At 42.4% G+C, this 20,848-nt stretch overlaps 1 protein-coding gene and 1 long non-coding RNA gene across 11 annotated transcripts in view; one reads left to right on the top strand and one right to left on the bottom strand.

Moving 5' to 3' along the window:
• The window catches only part of DAB1 (DAB adaptor protein 1), a 342,053-nt gene that overhangs the window by 44,453 nt on the left and 276,752 nt on the right, over positions 1 to 20,848 (top strand). The window lies entirely within an intron of this gene.
• LOC107317708 lies at positions 1,314 to 2,548 on the bottom strand. Its single transcript, XR_001556998.2, has 3 exons — positions 2,210 to 2,548; positions 1,768 to 1,831; positions 1,314 to 1,566 (listed from the first exon to the last, which is right to left on the bottom strand). It is a non-coding gene; the product is annotated as an uncharacterized LOC107317708 (long non-coding RNA).

The following is a 20,848-nucleotide window of genomic DNA, read 5'->3' as shown; positions in this document are numbered from 1 at the left end:
ACGTCTGTACAAGACATCAGTTTTGCCACTGCCTATGCTGCTTTCCTTGGCTGTTGGGCTGGAGGGAAGCATAGGCTGCCCTGCTAAGGCTCAGTGGTGGTGGGAAAACAGAAGCGAGGTCATTGGGCATAACAATGTGCCATTATCTACGAAGCCAGCCCTTTTCTATCCTTCTCTTTCTTTAGGCAGGTAGTTTCAATGTCATTAATACTGAAAGGTTTGCTGCTGTGAGAATGGGAACTCATTCATCTCTGCAATTCAGTGGCTTTTCCTTTTAACTGCCTTTTGGGATGGAGGCCAGGATTGTAATAGTTTTCATTGACTTTTATTTCATTTTTTTGTTGTTATTTTTCATCTTTGTTCATTTCTGTTAGCAGAAAACCTTTTTTCTTTTAGAAATGAGCTTCCCTTTTGGCGACTTTGTAACCTTGAGTTTCTAAATCTGAAGAACTTAAAGCAGGGTGTTCTTTTATTCACTAGGAAGTGCTACAATCCTGGACAGCAGCTTTCTAATGGAGATGCTTTCTGTTAGTAGGTGAATGCCACTGATTTATCCAAGTTACTCTACTTTCTTGTCACTGGTGGATGAAATAAGAGTTGCCCGAAGCAAGAGTTGAAAGGGTAAAGCTTGACGTGGCTAAGGTGCAAGTAGGGTGACAGACCACTGTCCCCTTGCAGATTTGGGCTTTGCAAAGAGTGAGGAAAGTTGCTGCCTGACCATCTTGAATAGCAAGGTGTGATACTTGTATTACCGTTACAACATATGGCACTTTGTTCCACTAATAGAGCTCTTTTTGTTGGGGTTGTTTCCAGTCTGAACCAGTGGTGTTGGAGAAAAGCATGCGCATCACTGAATTTCAGTCCTTCCTAGAATTAGAAAGGCTTTTTACCAAAACACCGATACTTAAGCCCCTGCATGTCTCTGGAATTCTCCACATTTCAGCAGAGGAGCTGCTGTTTGCTCTGGGAGGAAGGCAGAGCCCAGTGCAGTCAAACACCAACCTGAAGGGCTGCTGCCCTTCAGTAACTGCAGCATTTCTTTCAGCAGCAGCGACAGGTTGTGTGGGTAAATTCTAACATGAGTATGAAGAAATTACACGGTCACTTTAGAGCTTTAAGTGTTTTAAGCTGTAAGTACAGCTTTGCAACAGAGGGAGTAAGAAGCACGTGCCAGCCTATGCTCTTTTCAAGCATCTGCTTAATGAGAGCTGCTGGTAAGATCCCCTGGTTGGAATGGGCCATAATGAGTATGATGAAACCACCCTGTCCTTGAAAACAAATTCCTTTTTGTAACTTAATTAAAAGGGCTCCTAGTACTTCTTTGAGCATACTTGATGACTTAGGAAATCATCTCCTTTAGTTTTCATAAAACATACTCAATTAAGAAGCAAAACAGGTAATATGCTGCTTTAATATTGTATGGTAAAAATGGATCTTATGTTCAAGTACTGTGGATCAGCTTTGGGGCAGATAAAAGATGTCCAGGGGACATCACCTGCTTCTCCTGCTGCTGCCTTCTCATCTGCCACATCAAAACTTCATTCTGCTTACAGAATGTAGATATCCCTTAAAGAGGAAAGATGCCAATTACAGAAAGAAATGCCAGATTTCCAGTGTGTCAGGACTTTTAACCAAAATCAGTTTAAAGATCCCCTGCTCTGAAACTTTACTTTCACGTTGACTTAGTATCAGTTTTTATGCATGAGAAAGAGTAGATGGACTTATACCTACGTTAATTTCCAATCGTACTGTCTTCCTCAGGCTCACCTTTGAATATAGCTGCTTCCAAGTCCTTTCTTGCTGGGTTACTTCTAAACAATGTGCTCTTGTCCTAGAAGGGAGATCAGATTCTTTATCAGAAGCACTGCCCTCCATAGCATAGTCTGCAGGTTTTGTTAATTGCCAGCCGATGGTGCCTGGGCTTGCTGTATACCTCTAAAAAGAGGTATATTTGCAGCACTACGTAGTGTTCATAATTCCTTTCTACTTTGCCAAAGTGCTGCTGGTAAGAGGCTGAGAGACTGCAAATGTCAAGCATGGTACCCAGGAGGACAATCTACCAGTCAATGCTGAAATGATTTGAACTAGTGAACTCTTGTTAAAACTGCTAATTGCTTTTTTAAAAACACTTAATGGAAATTGCCACATTTAAGTAGTCCATAAAACTGTGATGACACCAGCTTTAATCAGGTGTCACGCAGACACGTACGTTATAAGCTACCCGGCCTGGTGACTTTGACAGTGGAAATGAGTCCTGACAGCCTGGTGTTTACAGTGGTACATCTCTCAGAAGGGAAGGATCATTTATGTATTTTATTTATGAGGAGGCTTTTCTATGATGCACCTTTCTGTCTAATATCACTGACTGCAGGGAACAGCCCCATAAGTGCAGGAGCCTGTAGTGTAAGGTCATAGAATCTTAGAATCATAGAATGGCTCGGGTTGGAAGGGACCTCAAGGATCATAAGCTCCAATTCCTCTGCTGCATGAAGGGCCACCGATCTCCATATCCACTACCATACCAGGCTGTCCAGGGCCACATCCAACCTGGCCTTGAACACTGCCAGGGACTGGGCATCCACAATCTCTCTGGGCGGCCGTTCCAGCACCTCACCACTCTTGCTAAAGAAGGTCGTAATGTGTAGTTATGAATAGTTCATGCTGGGATATGCTGATTGGCATAGTAGTCTCTTATGGTATCTGCTGTGCTGGGTTTTTGTGGCTGTATTTACTTGTGTTCAAAAGGCCAAGAGCTGCAGGGAGCAAACTGGTGCTGGATATTGAGGTTCCAGGTATTGGAAAGCTACCCTACAACTGGTGTGGGTACTCAGATTTTAAAGAAGATAATTTGTGTGATTTATTTATTTATTTAATTATCAAATGGGTTAAATTAAAATCACTAAAAGTATTTATGAAGATACCATGAGCAAATGGTGGTGGTATAAATAACATCACTTTTTACCTGGGTTGTGTAGGAACACTCAAAAGACCTTTAAATGGAAAGGGAAAGGGAAGGGAGTGGGGAAGTGGAAGGAAAGGGGAGGGAAAGAATGTGAGTTAGGTTCAGGGTGTTCACATGGAGAAAGACCACGTAGGTTCTGTGTACCCTGGTCATATTCAGACTTGGCAAGGGCTGCTTGCAGCCATCTCACAGCCACAGGCTCGCTGGCTTCCCTCCAGCTGCCAGTGCAAAGTGCTCCTTTCTGCACCTCTTCTAAAATCAGTGTAATTAATTGCAGAGCTCATCTGTGGTCTGAGAAGGAGTCTAAGAATAGAACCAGCATGATGAAATAGCATGCAATGCAACAGTGGACTCTTTTGGGTCACCATATCTGGGATCAGTGCACTAAACACTAGAAATGTGTTCTCTTGGTCTGGTGCTGCTTGGTGTTCCTTACCTATTCACACCATATTTGCATGTTGCATGCATGCATTCTGTAGTCGTTATCAACTTGTGTTCCCTCTTACCACCAAGAGAAAATGTGAATGGAGCTGTGGGGGCAGTGGTGTTGCTGAAATGGTCTATTTTGAGTAGGTGGTAGTGGCAAAGGTTGGCATCAAAGCGCTAGAAATCAGCAAGCCCAGCGTTTCCAGCTTTGTGTCCTGTGTAGCTGCTAGAGTGGTACAATGACATTTGCTCAGCCTTACTGAGTGTCCAAGTAAACACTGCCAGCCATCTCACCTTGGGTTTATTTTGTAGGGGAGATCTCTCTGACAGCTGATTGATGCTTTCTCAATTTGAAGTTGAGAAAAGTGGTGAGAAACATGAGGTAGCCTGAGCTCAATGACTGTGCATCCAGCTTTGCAGTGAGAACTGGGCTCTGTTCACTCCTTGAGATGATGAAGATCAACAATGAAACTTTAGAAACCAAGCATTTAAACTAAGTGCTTTTGCTTTTGTTTCTCCCCCTTCCTTCTTTCCAGTACAAAACTAGTTTTGAAGAACAGAATATTGGAAAGCATCACCAATTTCAGAGGGCTGAACACTGCCATGTTTTGAAGATCTCTATTTGTTCATTTCTGTAAGACATTATTTTTCATTTCTGATGACTTCCTCTTGTTTCCCCTTTTATCCAAGGGGTGAAAAAGGGTTTATGGCGCTGATGCAGCAAAGTATTTTATAGAGCTGTCAGAGGCAGAGAGAGGTGCTAAAGTGCTAAGGGCAGGCCTGGAGCTGAGGTGTGAGCAGGAGATGGGCTGTTGGTTTGCGCCTTTGCTGGCATCATCCCGAGCTTTCCCAGAGCTGCCATGTAGAAACTCCTTGCCTCAATGCTTATGAAATAGCATCAATAAAAATATCGTCCTATTACGCTTCTGTGATAGTATTTTTTAAACCTTATTTACCAAAGATCCTGACATTTTCTGCCATTATCATTACCTTTTTAAAATACAAACCCTTAATAGAGCAGACAGATTACCAGCTGAGTTTAAGGTAATTTAAAGTGGAAAATTTACAGCGGAACTTGAAATCACTTTTTTTTTGAGGCAGCTGTTCTAAGTGATATAATCTTAGTCTTTCTTCTTCAAAGGGAAATTTTGTCTCTTTCCAAGTCAGGGCAATAAATAAAGGTGAAAGAACCACTGAGAAAACGTGACTGAATTATTAATTTGCCAGAAACAGCATCTCAGAAGGAAAAAAAAACCCTCTTCAAGCCAGTGTTGGAATGTAAAATACTTATTATTCCCCAAATGCAAAAGGATCTGTGCAGATAAGTAATGCCACTGGGCCTGCAAACTCAAGATGCAATGAGTCAATTGAAGGACTTGAACCAGATTTTGATCTACATTATTTTTTTTCTCATAAGTAAACCCATGTTTTGTTTTAATATATATATAACTCGAATAGAACTTCCCTTTAATCCAAGTGGAGAATCCGAGTGTCATCAGATAAAGGAACCGTGAACTACCCTGGGTTATGTGCTTCAGTTTTGATACGCACAGGAAGAAGTTTCAATTCCTTTAATTTTGGTGTGGAAGAAAGGTGAAATATTAACAGTGGATCACTCTCTGTACCACAGCAGTTCAATCATCAGTGCTGGAAAGTCAATATTATATTAACTTCTGAGTAGTCTGTATTTAAGTTCTCCTAAGTGATGGAAATACAGCAGTCCTTGTTTTCTAGCCATGCACTTGGCTACTTATGGCATGTTGTATAAAAATGATGTTTCAGCAAGAAATCATTAACTGTGTTCTCCCAAAGGCAGCAGTTACATGTTAAATGAGGTTTAATTTCAGGATGGAGTCAGTTACAAAGTATTCCATGTAAGTTAAAATAACTTTGTCATGAGGTGTAGTCACGTAATAAATAGTGCTCGATTATTCCTATGGCTGCTTTGTTTAAATGCAATGGGCTTCAGTCTATGTAGATGAGCGTGGTTCCCAATCTGCATTTCTGAAGGCTGGTGTAGTGCTGGTATCTGATGCCAGTGTTTGTGTACTTCACAGGAATCCTTCAAGGGCTTATTTGCTCTATGTTCATCTGGGATGGAGGGAGTGTACCATGTAAAATAATATGTCAGCTCGTAAACTGTGTGTACAGCAGCAAGATGTGAGCTCGTTTCACTTTTATCACAGGACCTCGAATCAGACTTGTTCTGTTGCCAAGTCCCCAGACGCCTCATTGCAGTGTGCCTGGAATTTGTTTCTGTGGAATTGCTGGGATTTAGTGTTTACAGGTGTGTTGGGTTTGGTATTTACAGATGTGTTTTTTCAGGCTCCCACACAAGAAACAACTTCTGCCCAGAAAGGAGCAGGGAGGGATGTAGTGCCTGAGGCTGGGAGGTTCAGCTGCTGAGCTGCTGGGTAAAAGACTGGCTTCCTGCAGCCTGGATTGCTGGGAATGGTTAGAATGGGGTAATGCACGCTGTGTGCGTGGAGGAATCATGTCTGAGAAACGCACATTGATGGGGTTTAGGAAATTTATGAACTCTACTTACCCGCGGTGGACTTAGTGGGAAATGTAATTCCTTTCACTGTTACTGTTCACAGGCTGATTGCTCTGAGTCGCAGCATCTTCTTAAACCTGTAAAAGCTCTCAGTTAATCACATTATCTTGCTGGTAACGGCTATGGAGTCAGACAGCATTGAGCTGCAAACTATATGCTCCTTTCAGCAGCTCTCTCCAGTAGCTGGTTGCTGTGACTGGGAACACTTTTGGACTCTCCCATCCCTCACGTTTCCTTGGCACTCATCTTTGAAGCAAGACACCGAGGTATCCGGTGCTCAGTCAGGAGTTGCCTCATTATTTACTCTTCATGTCCTCACAACAGCTTGTCACAGAAGAGAAGTTGTGCTTTATTTTCTTTTCCTTTATTTGTTGTTGACTAATTAGTAGCCAAACAGACAGCGTTTGTTTTTATTATCAAACTGGTTGTAAAGGAGGGTCTGGATGGGACCCAAAGCTTTGTGGCCACATGGTGGACTTAGGGATAGTCAGATGAAGGCTTGAAGCACCAGTTGGCCATGTCTTACTCACAGGTACATCTGGACCTCTGGGCTCTGGGAGGCTTCATGAACGTTTTTATACTCTGGAGTATCTTAAAATTAGCATTGAAATGTCATTTTAAAATGAAACCATTGTAAACAAGCTAAGTGCTTGTGCTCTAGAATTAGGGAGGATGGGGCTGAGGGGAAATCTTGTACCACAAAAGGGTCTCCCTTGTTTGTTTGAGCAGGAGGTAACTGGTGAAGCAAATTACTTTTGTGGTTGCTCCAAGCCTTGTTAAAGGAGACCAAAACTGAGAGCAGAGGTGTTGTCTCCTGAAGATGAATGGCTGTCAGAACGTGTATGTAAGCTCCGTATGACTTTCTAGGTGACAGATTAGCTGTGTCTGCTATGTGTTTGTTCAAACCTGGCCATGGACAGGGAGACTGCTCTCAACCAAAGGGACCTATTTGTCCAAAGGAGTTAAACAGCCATGCATTCGTGTCATCTTGAGAGTAACTAGTGCCCCATCTTTTTCAGCTAGTGATTAATTGTGCAGAGCGGTGGGTGACATGCAGCCATTTTTCATACCTAGTGCAATTGGGGATGGCAGGGCACGCCACACTCTTCTCCCCGTGTCCAGAACAAAGCAGCCTCCTTGCTGGCGGGGTTCCTGAAGCATTGAGTCTCCATCACCTTCCTGCAGTGGGGCCAGATGTCCCAGCAGACGATGTCATGCTGCAGAGAGGGGAAAACATTAGGTAGGAGGCTATGAGAACTAATGTCTGCTTTTGTCGAACAGTTGGGCACCTCCTGGCCATGGTGTGTCAAACCTGACTAAATTACCCCAAAGTCACTGATTTTACCTTTAGTTTGGCAGTAGAAAATCTTCCAAAGCATCCAAATGCTGCTTTCCTTCATCAGCTCCATCAGGATGTAACATAATTTGACAGTAAGGTGTTGTGTTTTACTCAGGCCTGGGAATAATTTCTCTACAAAATTCCTTCTTTATTTTTCTTGTTTAATTTTCTTGTCCTCCTGGCCACGTCTGCTCCACACTGTTGTGTGTCTGCTTCTGTACGATGAAGACCAGCCCTCTGTGAGAGACTTAGCCAGAGCCAGACCTTTGCTATATAAATCTCATTAGGGTTAAAAATCATGGAGAATTTCTTCTCTGTAGGTTGAGGTGATTATCCAGGCCAGGCTGCTGCCTCCGTGACAAGCTTAGCCCCTGCAGCCTTAATGTGCGTGTGTATGAAACACGGCTCTCCTGCAAGGTAGCGAGCAAAGTGTACATTTCCTATGCATTATTTATGTAATTGAAAATGCATTCTCTTAACAATTGTTGTGGAATATGCACTTCTTTGCAATGAAGCTAGAAACACAGGGGGCTCTGACTTTTGGAGGGATGTGGGATGGGCACTTCTCAGGCTCACGCCTTGCACAGGCTGTTATAATTCACAGCAAGGGTCAGTGAAGCTGTTTTTAAGAGCTCAAGAAAAAATTAAAGTGTGCCTTGTTTGTTGGAGTTGGAAGTTCAGTGATAGAAGGTGAAACAAACAGTGTGCCGAAAGTACACACGCACCACAGCAATGGGAGAAGTATTCCTTGTTGGCAAAGAAAGGTTTTGTTTTCTTCTGTTAGTTTTTCCCTGCAGTTATGCTTGCAGATATAATGGTTTGCCAGGCTGGGCGTGTTTATCATGTTCAGCAGCCTTTGTTCTGAGCTGCAGATGTGCCCTTAAAACTGTGTTGTCCCCACATGGCAATGGAAGACAAAGGTAAGGTCCTCTGCAAATAGCATCCTTCTCTGTTGCTAAGGCTCCTTCAGAATGGAGTCTGTGAAACCTTTATCATTTGTACTTGTCAAAAAGCCAAAATCAAGCAGAATTTTTGTCTTCTTTCTTTCTTTCTTCTTCTTTTTTTTTGGGGGGGGGATGAAATTTTTGCCCATCCAAGCAGTCTGTTGTTTTCTGTTACTGTACACAACAGTATGCATGGGCAGCCAACAGCATCTCACTTAATGCTCTCTGCACCGAGCCAGGTGAATGATGGAGCCATATGCTGTTCTCTGCAGTAAAGAACCATCAGTGCTTTGACTCAACTGTCGTCTCGATTAGCCTGGAAACGTTGAGAGCCAAGCTTTAGTCTGTGCAATGGCTGATGCATGATTAAGCTCAACCAAAGAGAGATTTCTATTTGCATTCGCAACTTCAGGGCCTGTTCCTGTGTTTGCTGTAGCTATTAGGAGTTTCAGGTATTGGCATGCAAGCAAATATTTTTGCTCATTAATGATGTGCATCATCTGTAAGGCAGTAGAGTGAATTCTATGAATTGCTGACAGTCTCCAACCAGCATTTCCACATGTGGTTAGAAGTTTATTTCACCCTGGGTGCTTCATCCCCACCTACTAGGATGCATGCTTGGAGTGTGCAGTGGATAGCCTACCTGCAGCTAATGCACACAATAGGTTTATTATTTCTGAGTAACAAAGAGGAATACATCAGCACATTGGAGTCATTAAAATGTATGCTTTCTTGGGGGCCTTTAATGAGGGTTTGCAGGAGTTACAGTGCTCTCCAAAAAATACTCTCAAAACTTTTTGCAGGGTCCAAAAAAGGAAGGGGGGATTTGCTGTGGATGTGTTTTGAGGATGTTGCATTCAGGATAATCACCATTTTTCATTGCATTCTGATATGCACCATAGCATGGCATGAGGTGAGGGGTTTTAGCTACTGGCCATTCTGTGCTGGTACCTGGAAGAGGTTTGGGTCCTGGTGTCTGTACTCAGAGGTTGAAGTCAGATATAGCTGTTTGCTTTCCAAGGGCTGCTTCATCTGCTTGGTTTGCTTCCCAAGTCTTACACTGATGTTCTTATAGATAGTAACAAGAATCAGCTTTAGTTGTTTTCTTCTCCTGTTTGTCTTCTGTAACCATACCGGCCAGTATGTTTTCTGGCTGCAGCTAGCACTGAAATAAGAGGACTGAAAATTGCTGCCAGAAATAGCATTTAGGATGGGTAACTGTGGTGGTTCACCCTGCATGTCTAACTCTGAGGTTGCCTTTTCCAGTCAAGGAATAGATAGCCTGTGTTACATATATCCTACTGAACTCACTTGGGTATCTTACACAACAAGGTACCATGAATGATCCTAAGTAAGCCCAGGCAATCTGCCAGTCTGAGAGTTTAGCCCTTCTCTTTCTTCTTTTTTTTAACTTGTCAGAAATTCAAAGTAAAAAATATTCCAGTGAAGAGACTCATCCAGAAACCAGCATGTTAATTATGGAAGGCAGATTCTTGGCTATCAGTTGCTGTCCTGCACAGAATAACTTGTAGGTTTCTATTTTTAATGCAGGAAGACATATAAATCTGGAGCTACTGGCATTAGTTCTCTGTTTGTTACTGCTAGAATCACTTGGTAAATTCTCTAGCACAGAATTTTTGGAGGCTACAGTTGAGAAGAACACTTTTCTCCCTGTTCTTTACTTATATTAGGAACGGTTTTGCTCCACCAGATCAAGTTTTCATAGAGCTGTGTCCAAGTGCCTAATAGGTTTTATGAGTATCTCCAAGTTCCAGCAGCTAGGAGCAAAGCATGCCTTCCATGTGCTTGGTGTTTTGTATGTGTAGCAGAATCAAGAGCATTTCAGAAAGAAGGCCCACAGTTTATATAGGTTATACGTCAAGATTCATTTAAAAATATGAAAATCCATAGAAAATGAAACTTCAGGAGGTTTAAAAATCAAGTCCTTTGGATAAACAGTCACGTTAGTATTAAATCTGCAGTTGCTGAGTAAGTGTATGTAGCACAGGACTCAATGCATATAACCTGTGCTTCACACTTTGGCATGGACTCGATTTTCTGCACTGAGGTTCAGTACACGAACAGAAGCTGTTCTAGATGGAGTGGGGATAGGACCTTACCCAATATTTGGTAAGAAGTTTGGTCTTCAGTCCTTATTTTGATCACTTTTCTGTGATTTTTAGCCTGAAATTCGAGTCAGTCGGGAAAAAAAGCAGCCCTCCTTCATTGCAAGCCAACCTGCTCCTGAGTACTGCAAGTGGAGGGTTTTACCTAAAGGAGGAGGAGGCACCCTGAGGTGACCACTAAAATAGAGTTGTCTGCTCTCAATTATACTTGAAAAGAGCTCAGGGATTCCAGTGATGGATGACAGTATACAAATCTAAAGTAGCTTTGTTTAGTGTGTTTTGTGGTATGATGTAGGAAAGATAATTCTTACCCGGTATCTTTTAAAGGAAATCCTGGGGGTGAATCAATTACCTTTCTTTTCAGAATCAATAGAGATGGGATGTATTGCAGTTATTTGATGCTTTAGTGAGTGCTCAAGCACAAAGGATGCCTGTTGATGATAACCGCTGCAAAGAGTACGGGGCCATTTTTTTCCTTTTCTTCTCTTAAGGACACTCCAATCCCCTTAGTTCACACACTTCATCACTCCCAGTCGCAGTCTTTTCTCAACAAAGATTTACAAGCAGGAGGAGGAAGCAGGCTCTCAGCACATACAGAGTGTGCACTGAGCCATGGCTGGTGATGCTAATGACAGCACTTCTCCTTCCTGGGGCTCTCCAGGCCCTTGATGCCTCTGAGTTTTGCCTCAAGAGTGTTCAGATTTAGGAGTAAAGGGGAATGGGTTATCAGCTGCCACTGTGGAATGTCCATTATGATCTAGCAAGGTTAGGAGCTTCCAAGTGCCCCCCAAATGACATCCTGAGAGTAGCAGGAAGCAGTAACACAAAGTGAAGCATGGGCCGTGGTTCAAGTTGTTGTAGAAGGTATCTTGAGATAACAGGGATAAAAGTTTACATTTTTTCCAGTCGGATCAGTTTTGCAGAAGCTGAAGGAGAACCTAAAGGGACTATAAAGGCACTGCAGGGTCTGGGCACTCGCTGGCCATGTGGCAGCTGCTTCCCAAGAGGTGGGAAATAGAGTCTAGAAGTTATAGAATAGAAGAATAGAGCCAAAGAAGTTTTGTCTGGAAGCCAGAGGGGTAGTATCCCTGCTGTGCAAAGACCTATTTTCTGCCATGGAACATAGGATTCATCTGTCTATAGGTAGTTTGGTAACAGCAATGTGCTAACAGATCAGGCGTATTTCAGGAAAGATGGAATCTGAAAGTGCACGATCTGAGTAATTAGCAAAGTAGTTTTGATCTATTTCATTATTTATCAGCTTAAAAGTGGCAACAAGCAACAGAAATGTTTCAAGGCTGTTCAAGGCGTAAGGAAGAGGTTGTACAAAAGCTGTGTACCAATGCTGTCTCTACAAGCTGGATCCTAGGACTTATGTGGCTTGCTGAGGATGGTACCAACAGATATTGGTTGCAGCACAGTGGTATTTTGTGGGTTTGTGAGCTATATTCAAGCACCCGTGCAAGCTTCTAAAGCCCTGAAGAACATTTTAGACACGTAAGGTGAAAATTAAATCTGTACTACAACTCTGCCTGCATGAATTTTCATAAGAGAGGGGAAGAACACTGCATTTCTCCCAAAGTGTTTCTCCTTCTCCTATTGCTGGAAGGGATCCTTTGAGAGGGGAGGCCCAGCCCGCTTGCCCTTACATTGCTTTCCATTGAGTTGTTCCCCTTGGTTCCTCTTTGCATTCTTGGGAGAGAGAGGAGTAGCTTTTGTACCTTCAGGGTGTGAAATCTGCTTCTGTTGGAGTGAGTGGAAGTTTTCCTTTGACTTAAAGGCAATCAGAATGTCAGCCCTCATTGTCTGCTGAGGAAAGCTGCCGGATTTAATCTGAAGCGCTGCACGTTGTAATGATCACACATAAAAGAACAACATTAACCTCCGTGCTACGTACAGAATTATTTCTGAGTGGAAATGAACAAAATTTTATGGAGTAATAATATTTGCGTGGCCTCCTCAATAAGAGAAAGCATTACAGATGATGGAGGGAATCAAGAATTACAGCTTGAACTACTGAAAACCTCTTTTTGACACTGTCTCTTTAATTAGAAAAAATGAGCTTAACCAAGATGTATATCACCATTGATTTTTATAATACGCTTTTAAGGCAAACACACGTGGTGTCACTGTGCTATTTTATAACAAATGCTGCTAACCATTTATTCTGTCATCTAACAGTCCACCAGCAGGCATATTTTATTGTTTTTTTTCCGTGTAATAAAAGAAAAAAGATAAAATCAATACCTATTATGTGGCGTACCTTCAAGGTTAAAAAGTACTAAATCTTTTTTGCTAACATCTTTTCCTTGTGTGCATTACTTTAGGAGCAATATAAATTCAACACAAATACATTATCGATATGATTAAAAGTGGATCTTAAGTATAACAAAGGACTCAGTCACTCTGAAACCAACATCAAGCTCTTGGTGCTTGATGGTGTGGTCATGTTGGTTGCTAGAAAATATTACTGAAAACCCAAGACAACAGATACATGGGGCGAGTGTGGTTGGAAGCAAAAGTAAAGTGCTTCCACATATTTGGATGTAGCTCTTGGTCCAACATAAGCTAATCCAGCCTGATGATGGTGTGCCAATTAAAGGGCTTTATTAGGTCGATGCAGAAATTGAGTCGTTTTCCTCGGCTCTGTTGCTGGTAGTCATTTAACAACAATTACAGGGTACAGTTACTTTAATGATGAGAAGTGTCAAAGCTGAGAAAGTGAAAATGAAAGTGTCAAAGCCATCAGAGGACTCGTCTGTACCAGGGCACAGCTAAGTTATTTGGCTGTCGAAGTGGGAAGCAATATGATAATGCTGCAGCCTATTACTGTGCACTTTGCCAGCTCTTCGAGACAACATCAAAAAAGAAAATCCAACACCCATCTCTCCTTATTATAAAGCAGTTCAAGATCTAATATGATTTCAGTAGCAGTAAATGAAGAAGGACACACTATTTCTCTTTTTTATCAAGCAGCTAAAGCTTCGGGATTTCTGATGCAATTAGGAGTCTGTGGCAGGTGTGAAGCCAAGTGATACTTGTTGGTGATGTGACGTGCACAAAGAGTGTGCTTAATATGTATCTCCTTGAGTGTTAAAGCAGAAATCTTTTCTATTCATTACTGCTTTTTCACCACTCAGCAATTAATTGCATGTTGAGATACTTATGAATATGCAATTACTTTTTCCTGCCTGTGAGCAGTCTTCTGTATGCATGGGAAACAGTTGCATAGAGTTAACTAAGCAATAGCAGAAACTCCCTGCGTATAATAACATCTTTAACATGCAAAATGCAGATGAAGCTGGAAATGCTAATGAACAGATTCATATTTATGGGACAAAATTCTGCCCTTGGGTTATCACTGGTGGAGGGCAGTGGGTTGCCTGGGTGCCAGCCCTCATGTGGGAATGAGCCAGTGCTGGAGACAAAAAGAAGCAGGCAATACCCATGCATAGCTCTTGTCCTAGGAGTCTGGCTGCTGATTGTGTCTGGATAATAAGAGTATTTTACTCTTGATATCATTAAACCTGTGATGCTTGTTGGTTTTTTCCACTCAGCTTCAGAGCTGCTGCTATTTTCATTTAGCAGCTTAAAGCCTGAAACACCCTTTCCTTCACTTTGAGCAGAAATGCTAAGATCTGTTTAGAGAGCTGTAAGACCTCTCCTCCCAGCTGACCTGAAGAGCCTCCCAGCAGTGGTACAGCCCATCTTTCTGAAGCATCACCTCACCAAGAAGCAGGAGTTGTGTCAGGAGGGTGAATGCATTGATGCTGTGGGTTTTTTTGGACCATTGCGGGGTATTCCCTACTGTGACAGCTGAGAACATCTTTGGGAATCTCCATAGCAGCTATCAAATCATCATTGATTCCTGGATTTCTTTCCAGCTATTCACTATTAACTTGATTTATTTATTGATATTGAAAGAAAAGTTCTCTAAACGACTCTGTATTTACTGCAATAGCGAACCAAGTAATGCACCACAGGCACGTTCCTTTGGTACAGCAGATAGGTACCGGCCTTTATTTTTAGATGAATCTTTTCCAGATAAAGCTGCATTTTATTCAGCTTTAAAGCATCTTGACAAAATTCAGCTTCACTGTAGCAAAAATAATTGTGGATGCTAATAATGAAATATCATTTATAAAGTAATGGTGTATGGGGTGTTTTTTTTTGTTGTTGTTGCTGTTTTTTCTTTTCCCCCTTAATTTGGCAAGGAATGGAAAGGTTAGCTGACAGATTAATGTCCCATGCACTGAATGTGAGTTGGAGAGACAAGCTCTAAGCTTCTGGATAGAGAGGATTATAAGGGAAATGTGCATGCAACCTTAGCAGCATTACAAACAGCAACACCACAACAAGAGAACAGTCTCATTGCAGCAATCTAAAGCCACTGCTGTTTTCTTCAAGGCGAACATTGTTTTTATGCCCTACAGATAAATCCCATTATAAGCTTTGATCAAAGCAAATACACTCACTTTGAGGCTTTGGGCAGATGTAAATTGCTTTGTTATACACATGCATTTGCATACATTTGCAAGGAGACAGGGTCTACATGTAATGGTGCCTTTTATTGTGGATGGCTTGCTGAAATTCAAGTCACCAGTGGGTTTCTGCCATGGAGAAGGGAGAAGTTTCTGAGCAGAGGAAATATGTGTCAATTGAAGCAGTTTGGAAGAGTGCATGTAGCTCAGTCACTGCTGGGAACAGCCCGAACGTCAGACTTGCTCTATTTTATTTTGCTGTTCTTTAAATAGTGAACAAATGTAAATGAAGCAATTCCTAGAAAGGGACATTTCTCTTGTTTGGCCACTTCTGGAATCCTGGTGCCAACATGTGTATGAAATGTGCAATATGCCAAAATATTGGGTATCTGTCTTTGTTACAGCCTTCCATTGGTTTTCTTCTATATTTCTCCATTTAGTTTCCCGAATTAAATTGGATTAACTTCCTCTCTCTCCCAATTAATGCTGTTAACAGTAATAACAACCATAATGTGTGAACATCTGGCATTTTAGTACACAGTAAGCTTTTGGAAATATCAAATATGAATCTATTGAAATCTGTCTCTGTAGTGATTTTTCCAGTGTTTTGTGGCTTAGACAACAAATTCTTCTTTCCTCTCTGGCTTCGTTTCATTATCAAGGTTTGTTAATTCTTTAGATGCCGGGGTTAGATAATTAAATACCCCTTTGTAATTACCGCGGTGCCTGTGGGTTTGAGACCTCCAGCTCATTAGGCAGTGTGCCGTCCTAAGATGTTTGAGGGAAATACTTTCATACTCATCAAAAGACGTCTGTGGCAAATTAAGGTCATGGCCATCTCTCTTTGACAGACCGAAGTCTAAGATTTTATCTTATTTTTTCATGAGTTACTACCAGGGCACTACATATCAGGAACAGCTTTTTGAAGCCAAATATTGCAAGGTCGATTGCTTAAAACTTCTGGGCTTTTAGTGGCAAACATCTTGCCCTTATGAATTACCCATGTCGCTTTCACTACAGCAAATAGAGAGATTTTTGTGATGCCGTCCACGCTTTGCTGCAAGCTTGATAGAAATGTTGCTACTCTGAGCTCAAGGTTGGCCTTCCAGTGTTATTCTCTTGACTTGGTGACCGTCCCTGACTGTTTTCCTGAGGTTTTATAGTGTGTCTGAAGAAAGAATTAAAGCAAACTTCCAATTATTCCTCCTTCTCATGTAGAGAAAGTGCTGGCTGCGAGCCATGGGCAAGAAATACGTGACTTGCACCAGGGTTGCCATTCATTTGATCCGCTCTGTATCCCTCAGGTTTGTGTTGACTCATTGTTGGCTGTTCAGATTTGTGCCCATACCCTCTGCACTGTGCTTGAGCAGCCCTAGCGATGTGGGAAGCTTGGGCTTGGTGCTGGGGGTTTTGGCCCTAAATGTGTGAATTCATGGCTCATTGGTAACAGTTTGCACAATTTGATGTCTCCTCTCTGAAATAGGAAAGGGAACACTTTGTTACTATCAGCGAGGATTGTAAAGAGACTGAATTCTAGAGTGAGAAATTATGCAGAATTGCTTGCTTGATGAAAAATAAGCTATTGGAGCCAATGAAGTCCAACAAGAACACCCCGAGATCTGTTAAAAAGGAGAAATGGGAGATGGATGTGGCTGGTTTAGGAAGTAAACCTGATTCTGATCTGCAGATCATTGGAAAGAAGAAAAAAGTGCTCAGCAAACAGCAGGATGTGGTGGCAGGGTGCAGGTTTCGCAGATGAAGTGGGGTAATTGTGTCCCCCCATCTGCTGTTGCAGACTTTCCCCTCTGCAGTGCAAGGTGGTGGCCTGGAAGGTGAGCAGATCTACCTGCATTTGTTGGAGCTTCTTGAAAACCTCTGTGGGGGCACAGTTAATGTCTGTGTGTGGCAGAAGCCAGCACATGAGCAGCAGAATGCTCTTAGAAGGGAGCCCCGAGACGTTTTTCCCCACTGGAAAATTAATAGGGAGTAGCAGGCTGCTCTGCTGCTGGCTGGAGGCGAGCGGTGGGAGGAGGGCATCCCAAAGCCAGCACAAGGCTACCAGTATGGGGGGAAGGTGTCATCGCCTATCTGCCAGATGGAGCATGTTAAAGGGCAGCCTGCTGAGTGGGGAAGGCAACGAGCTTGAAAAGCCAAGCACAGCCAAGAGTGCACTGTCTCCCCTAGGAAAAAAAGGAAAAAAACAAACGAAGCTGCAGACTGTTTGCAACGGCATCACGCTGATTTGTAGAGGCAGAGCTGGGGGTGCAGCTCTAACTGTGATTTATTGGGTTGTATCAGTAAACATTTGGGAGTGGCTTGAGTCAAAATGCCAGCTCCTCGACTCTGGGGATGGGCATAAAGCTGGGTCAGGGCCTGGCCTGGCTGAGCTGCAGTGAAATTCCCATGGACTAACGTGGAGCTGAGATTGCTGTCATTCCTATGGGGCAGAGCACTGCAGCATGCAGCAATGGGAGCTTTAGACAAGGAGAAGTACCTGAAGAATAACACAAATGCCATTGGGCAAAGCTGCATCCAACTGAAAATCTCTTGAAGAACATTGCTGTTTCTTTTTCTTCTTGTATCTCCGTGCTTTTCATTTTAACTACCAGCGAATCCAGTACAGGCATCAGACCAAAGGGAAAACAGAAGACTGTCATCTATATGTGGAGTGGGCTGCTCCTCACGTCGTCGTGTCTGTTGCTGGGCAAGGTCAGTGAGCGTCTTTCCAAGAACTTCACCTCTGCAGGTATGGAGGCTTTTGCTGATATGGGAAGCATAGGCCATAAATAATGCTGTCATTTGCAAAGTTTCCAGTTTGCAGTGTGCTACTGCGTGGAGCTATGAAGTAGATTTTCATAAATCTCGTTTTATCTCATTTGGTGGTTCCTTTTTAGATCTTACCCTGGCAGCAATTTTCCACTTTGCCAGACAAATGAAAGCATGTAAGCAGAACGTCTATGGCAGTTGAAAGGTTAATGGAAGGAAAATGTAGTGACATCAAAGTAAGTTTGATTAAGTGAAGCTTTGATTTTCTCCATTATTGGCTTCTTTGTATGAAAGAAACTTAAGTTCTATATAAAGCACACAATCACAGGCTGCTCGTGAACAGAAAGCAAAAGAACGCAGCAAAGAATATTAATTTGTTGTTTCTCTATAGTTCCTTCCAGCTGAAGGTCACAATGAATACATCGCATTTCAAGCGTCTCTGTTCTTACATGTATGTTAAATACCAGCAGCATTGTATATAAATAAGAAACCCATTATAAACAAATAAGAAACTGAAGCACAGAGTCGCATCTTTAAAGATGAGAATAAATGTCGGAGGTGGTCCTGGGAGGGGATTTTTGGATAATTTGGTCCCTACTTTGGGCCCTTCCCTGCGTGAGGATTGCTGTTCTGTGCAGATACTGGGCACAGCACTCTGTCAGCACTAAGCAGATAAATAATGATCATCTGACAGATTCACTGTTGCACCTGGCGCACCAAATTTATTTGTGAAAACTTATACAGTTGGCAAATACAGACTCCATGTCTGCATGCCAATTATGAGATAGCTGCCTTTGTGGAGAAGAGAAAAGACTGTTGTTCTGAGGGGCTTTCAGGAAAATTATACACCTGAAAGAGGTCAGTTTCCTTTACACTTGAACAATTTCGGTTATCTAAAAAAAATAAAGATAAAAGAAGGAAAGCAGCAAAAAAGAAGAATCCTGTAATTTTCTAAATGACACAAATAATTCTTCTTCCTTGTGTTTGTTCCACCTGGCTTGGCTGCTGTGTTGGTAGTGCTAAGAGACCGCAGCCTCTAACACGTGAAGGCAGGTTTCAGCTGGAGGCATTGTGCCTTCTTAGTGCACCGTGTCTGCTTAATCTCAAAGCTGTGACTTGTGCGCCTTGGGCTTGAAGAAACGAGCAGTGAAGATGAAGAGCAGAGGAAGGATAAACAAAAGGCAGGAGAGGGCTCTCACTGTTGAGGCGACACGTCAAGAAGTGTTGACCAACAAGAAACGTCCTTGTCAAGGAGGGAGAGCAGAAATCCTCCATACGTTATGACTTACATAGATTTGTTGTGTTTTTAAAGAAGTGGACGTGACCTTTTTGTCGGTAGCTTTCTTGATGGATTTTATCTTGTCTTTTTGACATAGAGTAATAAGAAAGTTAAAAATCATTATTGGCACATAGAGTATTTAACTGTAGTCATAATCGATATTTTCCACGACCTTGTTCAGTTAACAGTAGAAAATATATCCATTCAGCCCTGATGAAGCAGTATTGGATATTATTTTTTACGCTATTTTGGGAGGAAGTAAGCCAAGTTTCTATTAGATTTGGTGATACTATGTAGTACTTCAGTGAAGTGGTTCCCTTGATGATGGGTCAGACTCCATTCCCTCCTTTTGCTTTGTTGCAGCATCCATGGTAGATGCAATAGGTAACTTGCTGTGTGATGTACACTCACTCAGTCTTATCCTGTGTGGAAGTGCCTGTGTCAGTGTAAGCCTGTGTGTATCTGATCCCATTGCTGGGGGTGTCATTATGCCTCTTTTCCACCGGTGCCACAGAATGGTGGAGCAGGGAGGGAAAAAAAGGGGAAAAATAAAATGAAAGGAAACAAAACCACAAGGATCTGAAATTCCACCGAAGGTCAATAAAGCTTTAGCTCAGGAGTTATTTGTATCCTCTGGTAAATGTTAGCCACTTTTTCTGGATGTGAAGTGTAGATTATTGGTGAGCACTGTGAGCCTCAATGGGGAGATTTGGGAGAAGTTAACAAGGCCTTTGGGGAAGGACATGAGGAGATGGAAATCAGAAGAGAGAGGTGGGTAAGGAGACATAAGGAATGAGAAAAGGGTGGGAGCAGAAAGAAGAGGGGCTGGGAAGAGCAGGAGCTGCCAGCTGTGCTGGTATCTGTGGTTTTTAAAGCTCTGTCCTCCTCCAGTTAGTGGTGGCACTGTTTCCATTGCAGATGAAATTGTAGAATCATAGCATCACAGAATGGATTGGGTTGGAAGGGACCCCAAGGATGGTCAGGATCCAACCCCACTGCTACAGGCAGGGCCACCAACCAAGTGTTGTGGAAGGGGAGCTTGGATGTGTGGTTCAGGTCGTGGCTGGGGCAGGGTAACAGTACTTGCATGTATTCTTAATCCTTCATAGCAAAGAATTCACTCCTGCATTGAAACCCCCCTCCATTGTGGAATTTCATTTTACTAGAACTGATGAGTTGTTTTAAGGCTGCACGGGGTTTCATGGTCAAAATGGAAATGAGTTGAAGAAAGAAACAGCGTAATTAAGAATTGTGCAATTTTACGTATCAGTTCCCTTATGATAATTGGCCTGCAACATGAAATATTTAAAAACACAATCAAACTCTATCTGTATACATGAGGATATGTTTGTGTTTCTGTATGTGTTAGCACTGCACGATGTATTAGTTGCTTGCAACTAATTAGTTGCTAGCTACTCACAGCATCTGTATTACAGATCCCATGGGACTCTAAGGAATGTGACCTTATTTTAATGTTTTCCTGTGCTTCGAGAATCACTCCTTTGTATCTGTTTCTAGGACGTGTTTTGTTGCTTTATTAACAATAATGCTTAGCACTCTTTTTAGATTTAGATTGCCAAGGACATCTATAAAAGTAGTCAAACATTATCTCTCTTAGGTAAGTGCAGCTCCTACTTTAGAGCTGGGCTTTCAGAACTGCCTGTCTTGCTGGGTGCTGCTTGTGCAGTGGTAATGACAAACAGTGCTGGACATGCTAATGGTGGGATTCTGCCCTGGGTCCCAATTCCAGTGCCCTCCCTTGTCTCCTCTGGCTCCTCCAGTAGCTCTTCCCCATGCCATGATGGGACACAATGAATACTGGAGTGCTGAGCTTCAGCAGAATGCACAGTGGGATACTGCACATCCAGTTACATGCTGTGAGTGACCTGCAAGAGAGATGAGGTTGAAGTATCTGTTCAAACAGGGAGAGAGAATAGAAATGGCAGCTTTACTTCTAAACAGATGATG

Source organism: Coturnix japonica, chromosome 8 (assembly GCF_001577835.2).
Source record: "Coturnix japonica isolate 7356 chromosome 8, Coturnix japonica 2.1, whole genome shotgun sequence".
In the NCBI taxonomy this organism is placed as follows: domain Eukaryota; kingdom Metazoa; phylum Chordata; class Aves; order Galliformes; family Phasianidae; genus Coturnix; species Coturnix japonica.
Note: the sequence above shows the minus strand (reverse complement) of the source record. Positions and strands in the feature narration are given on the sequence as shown.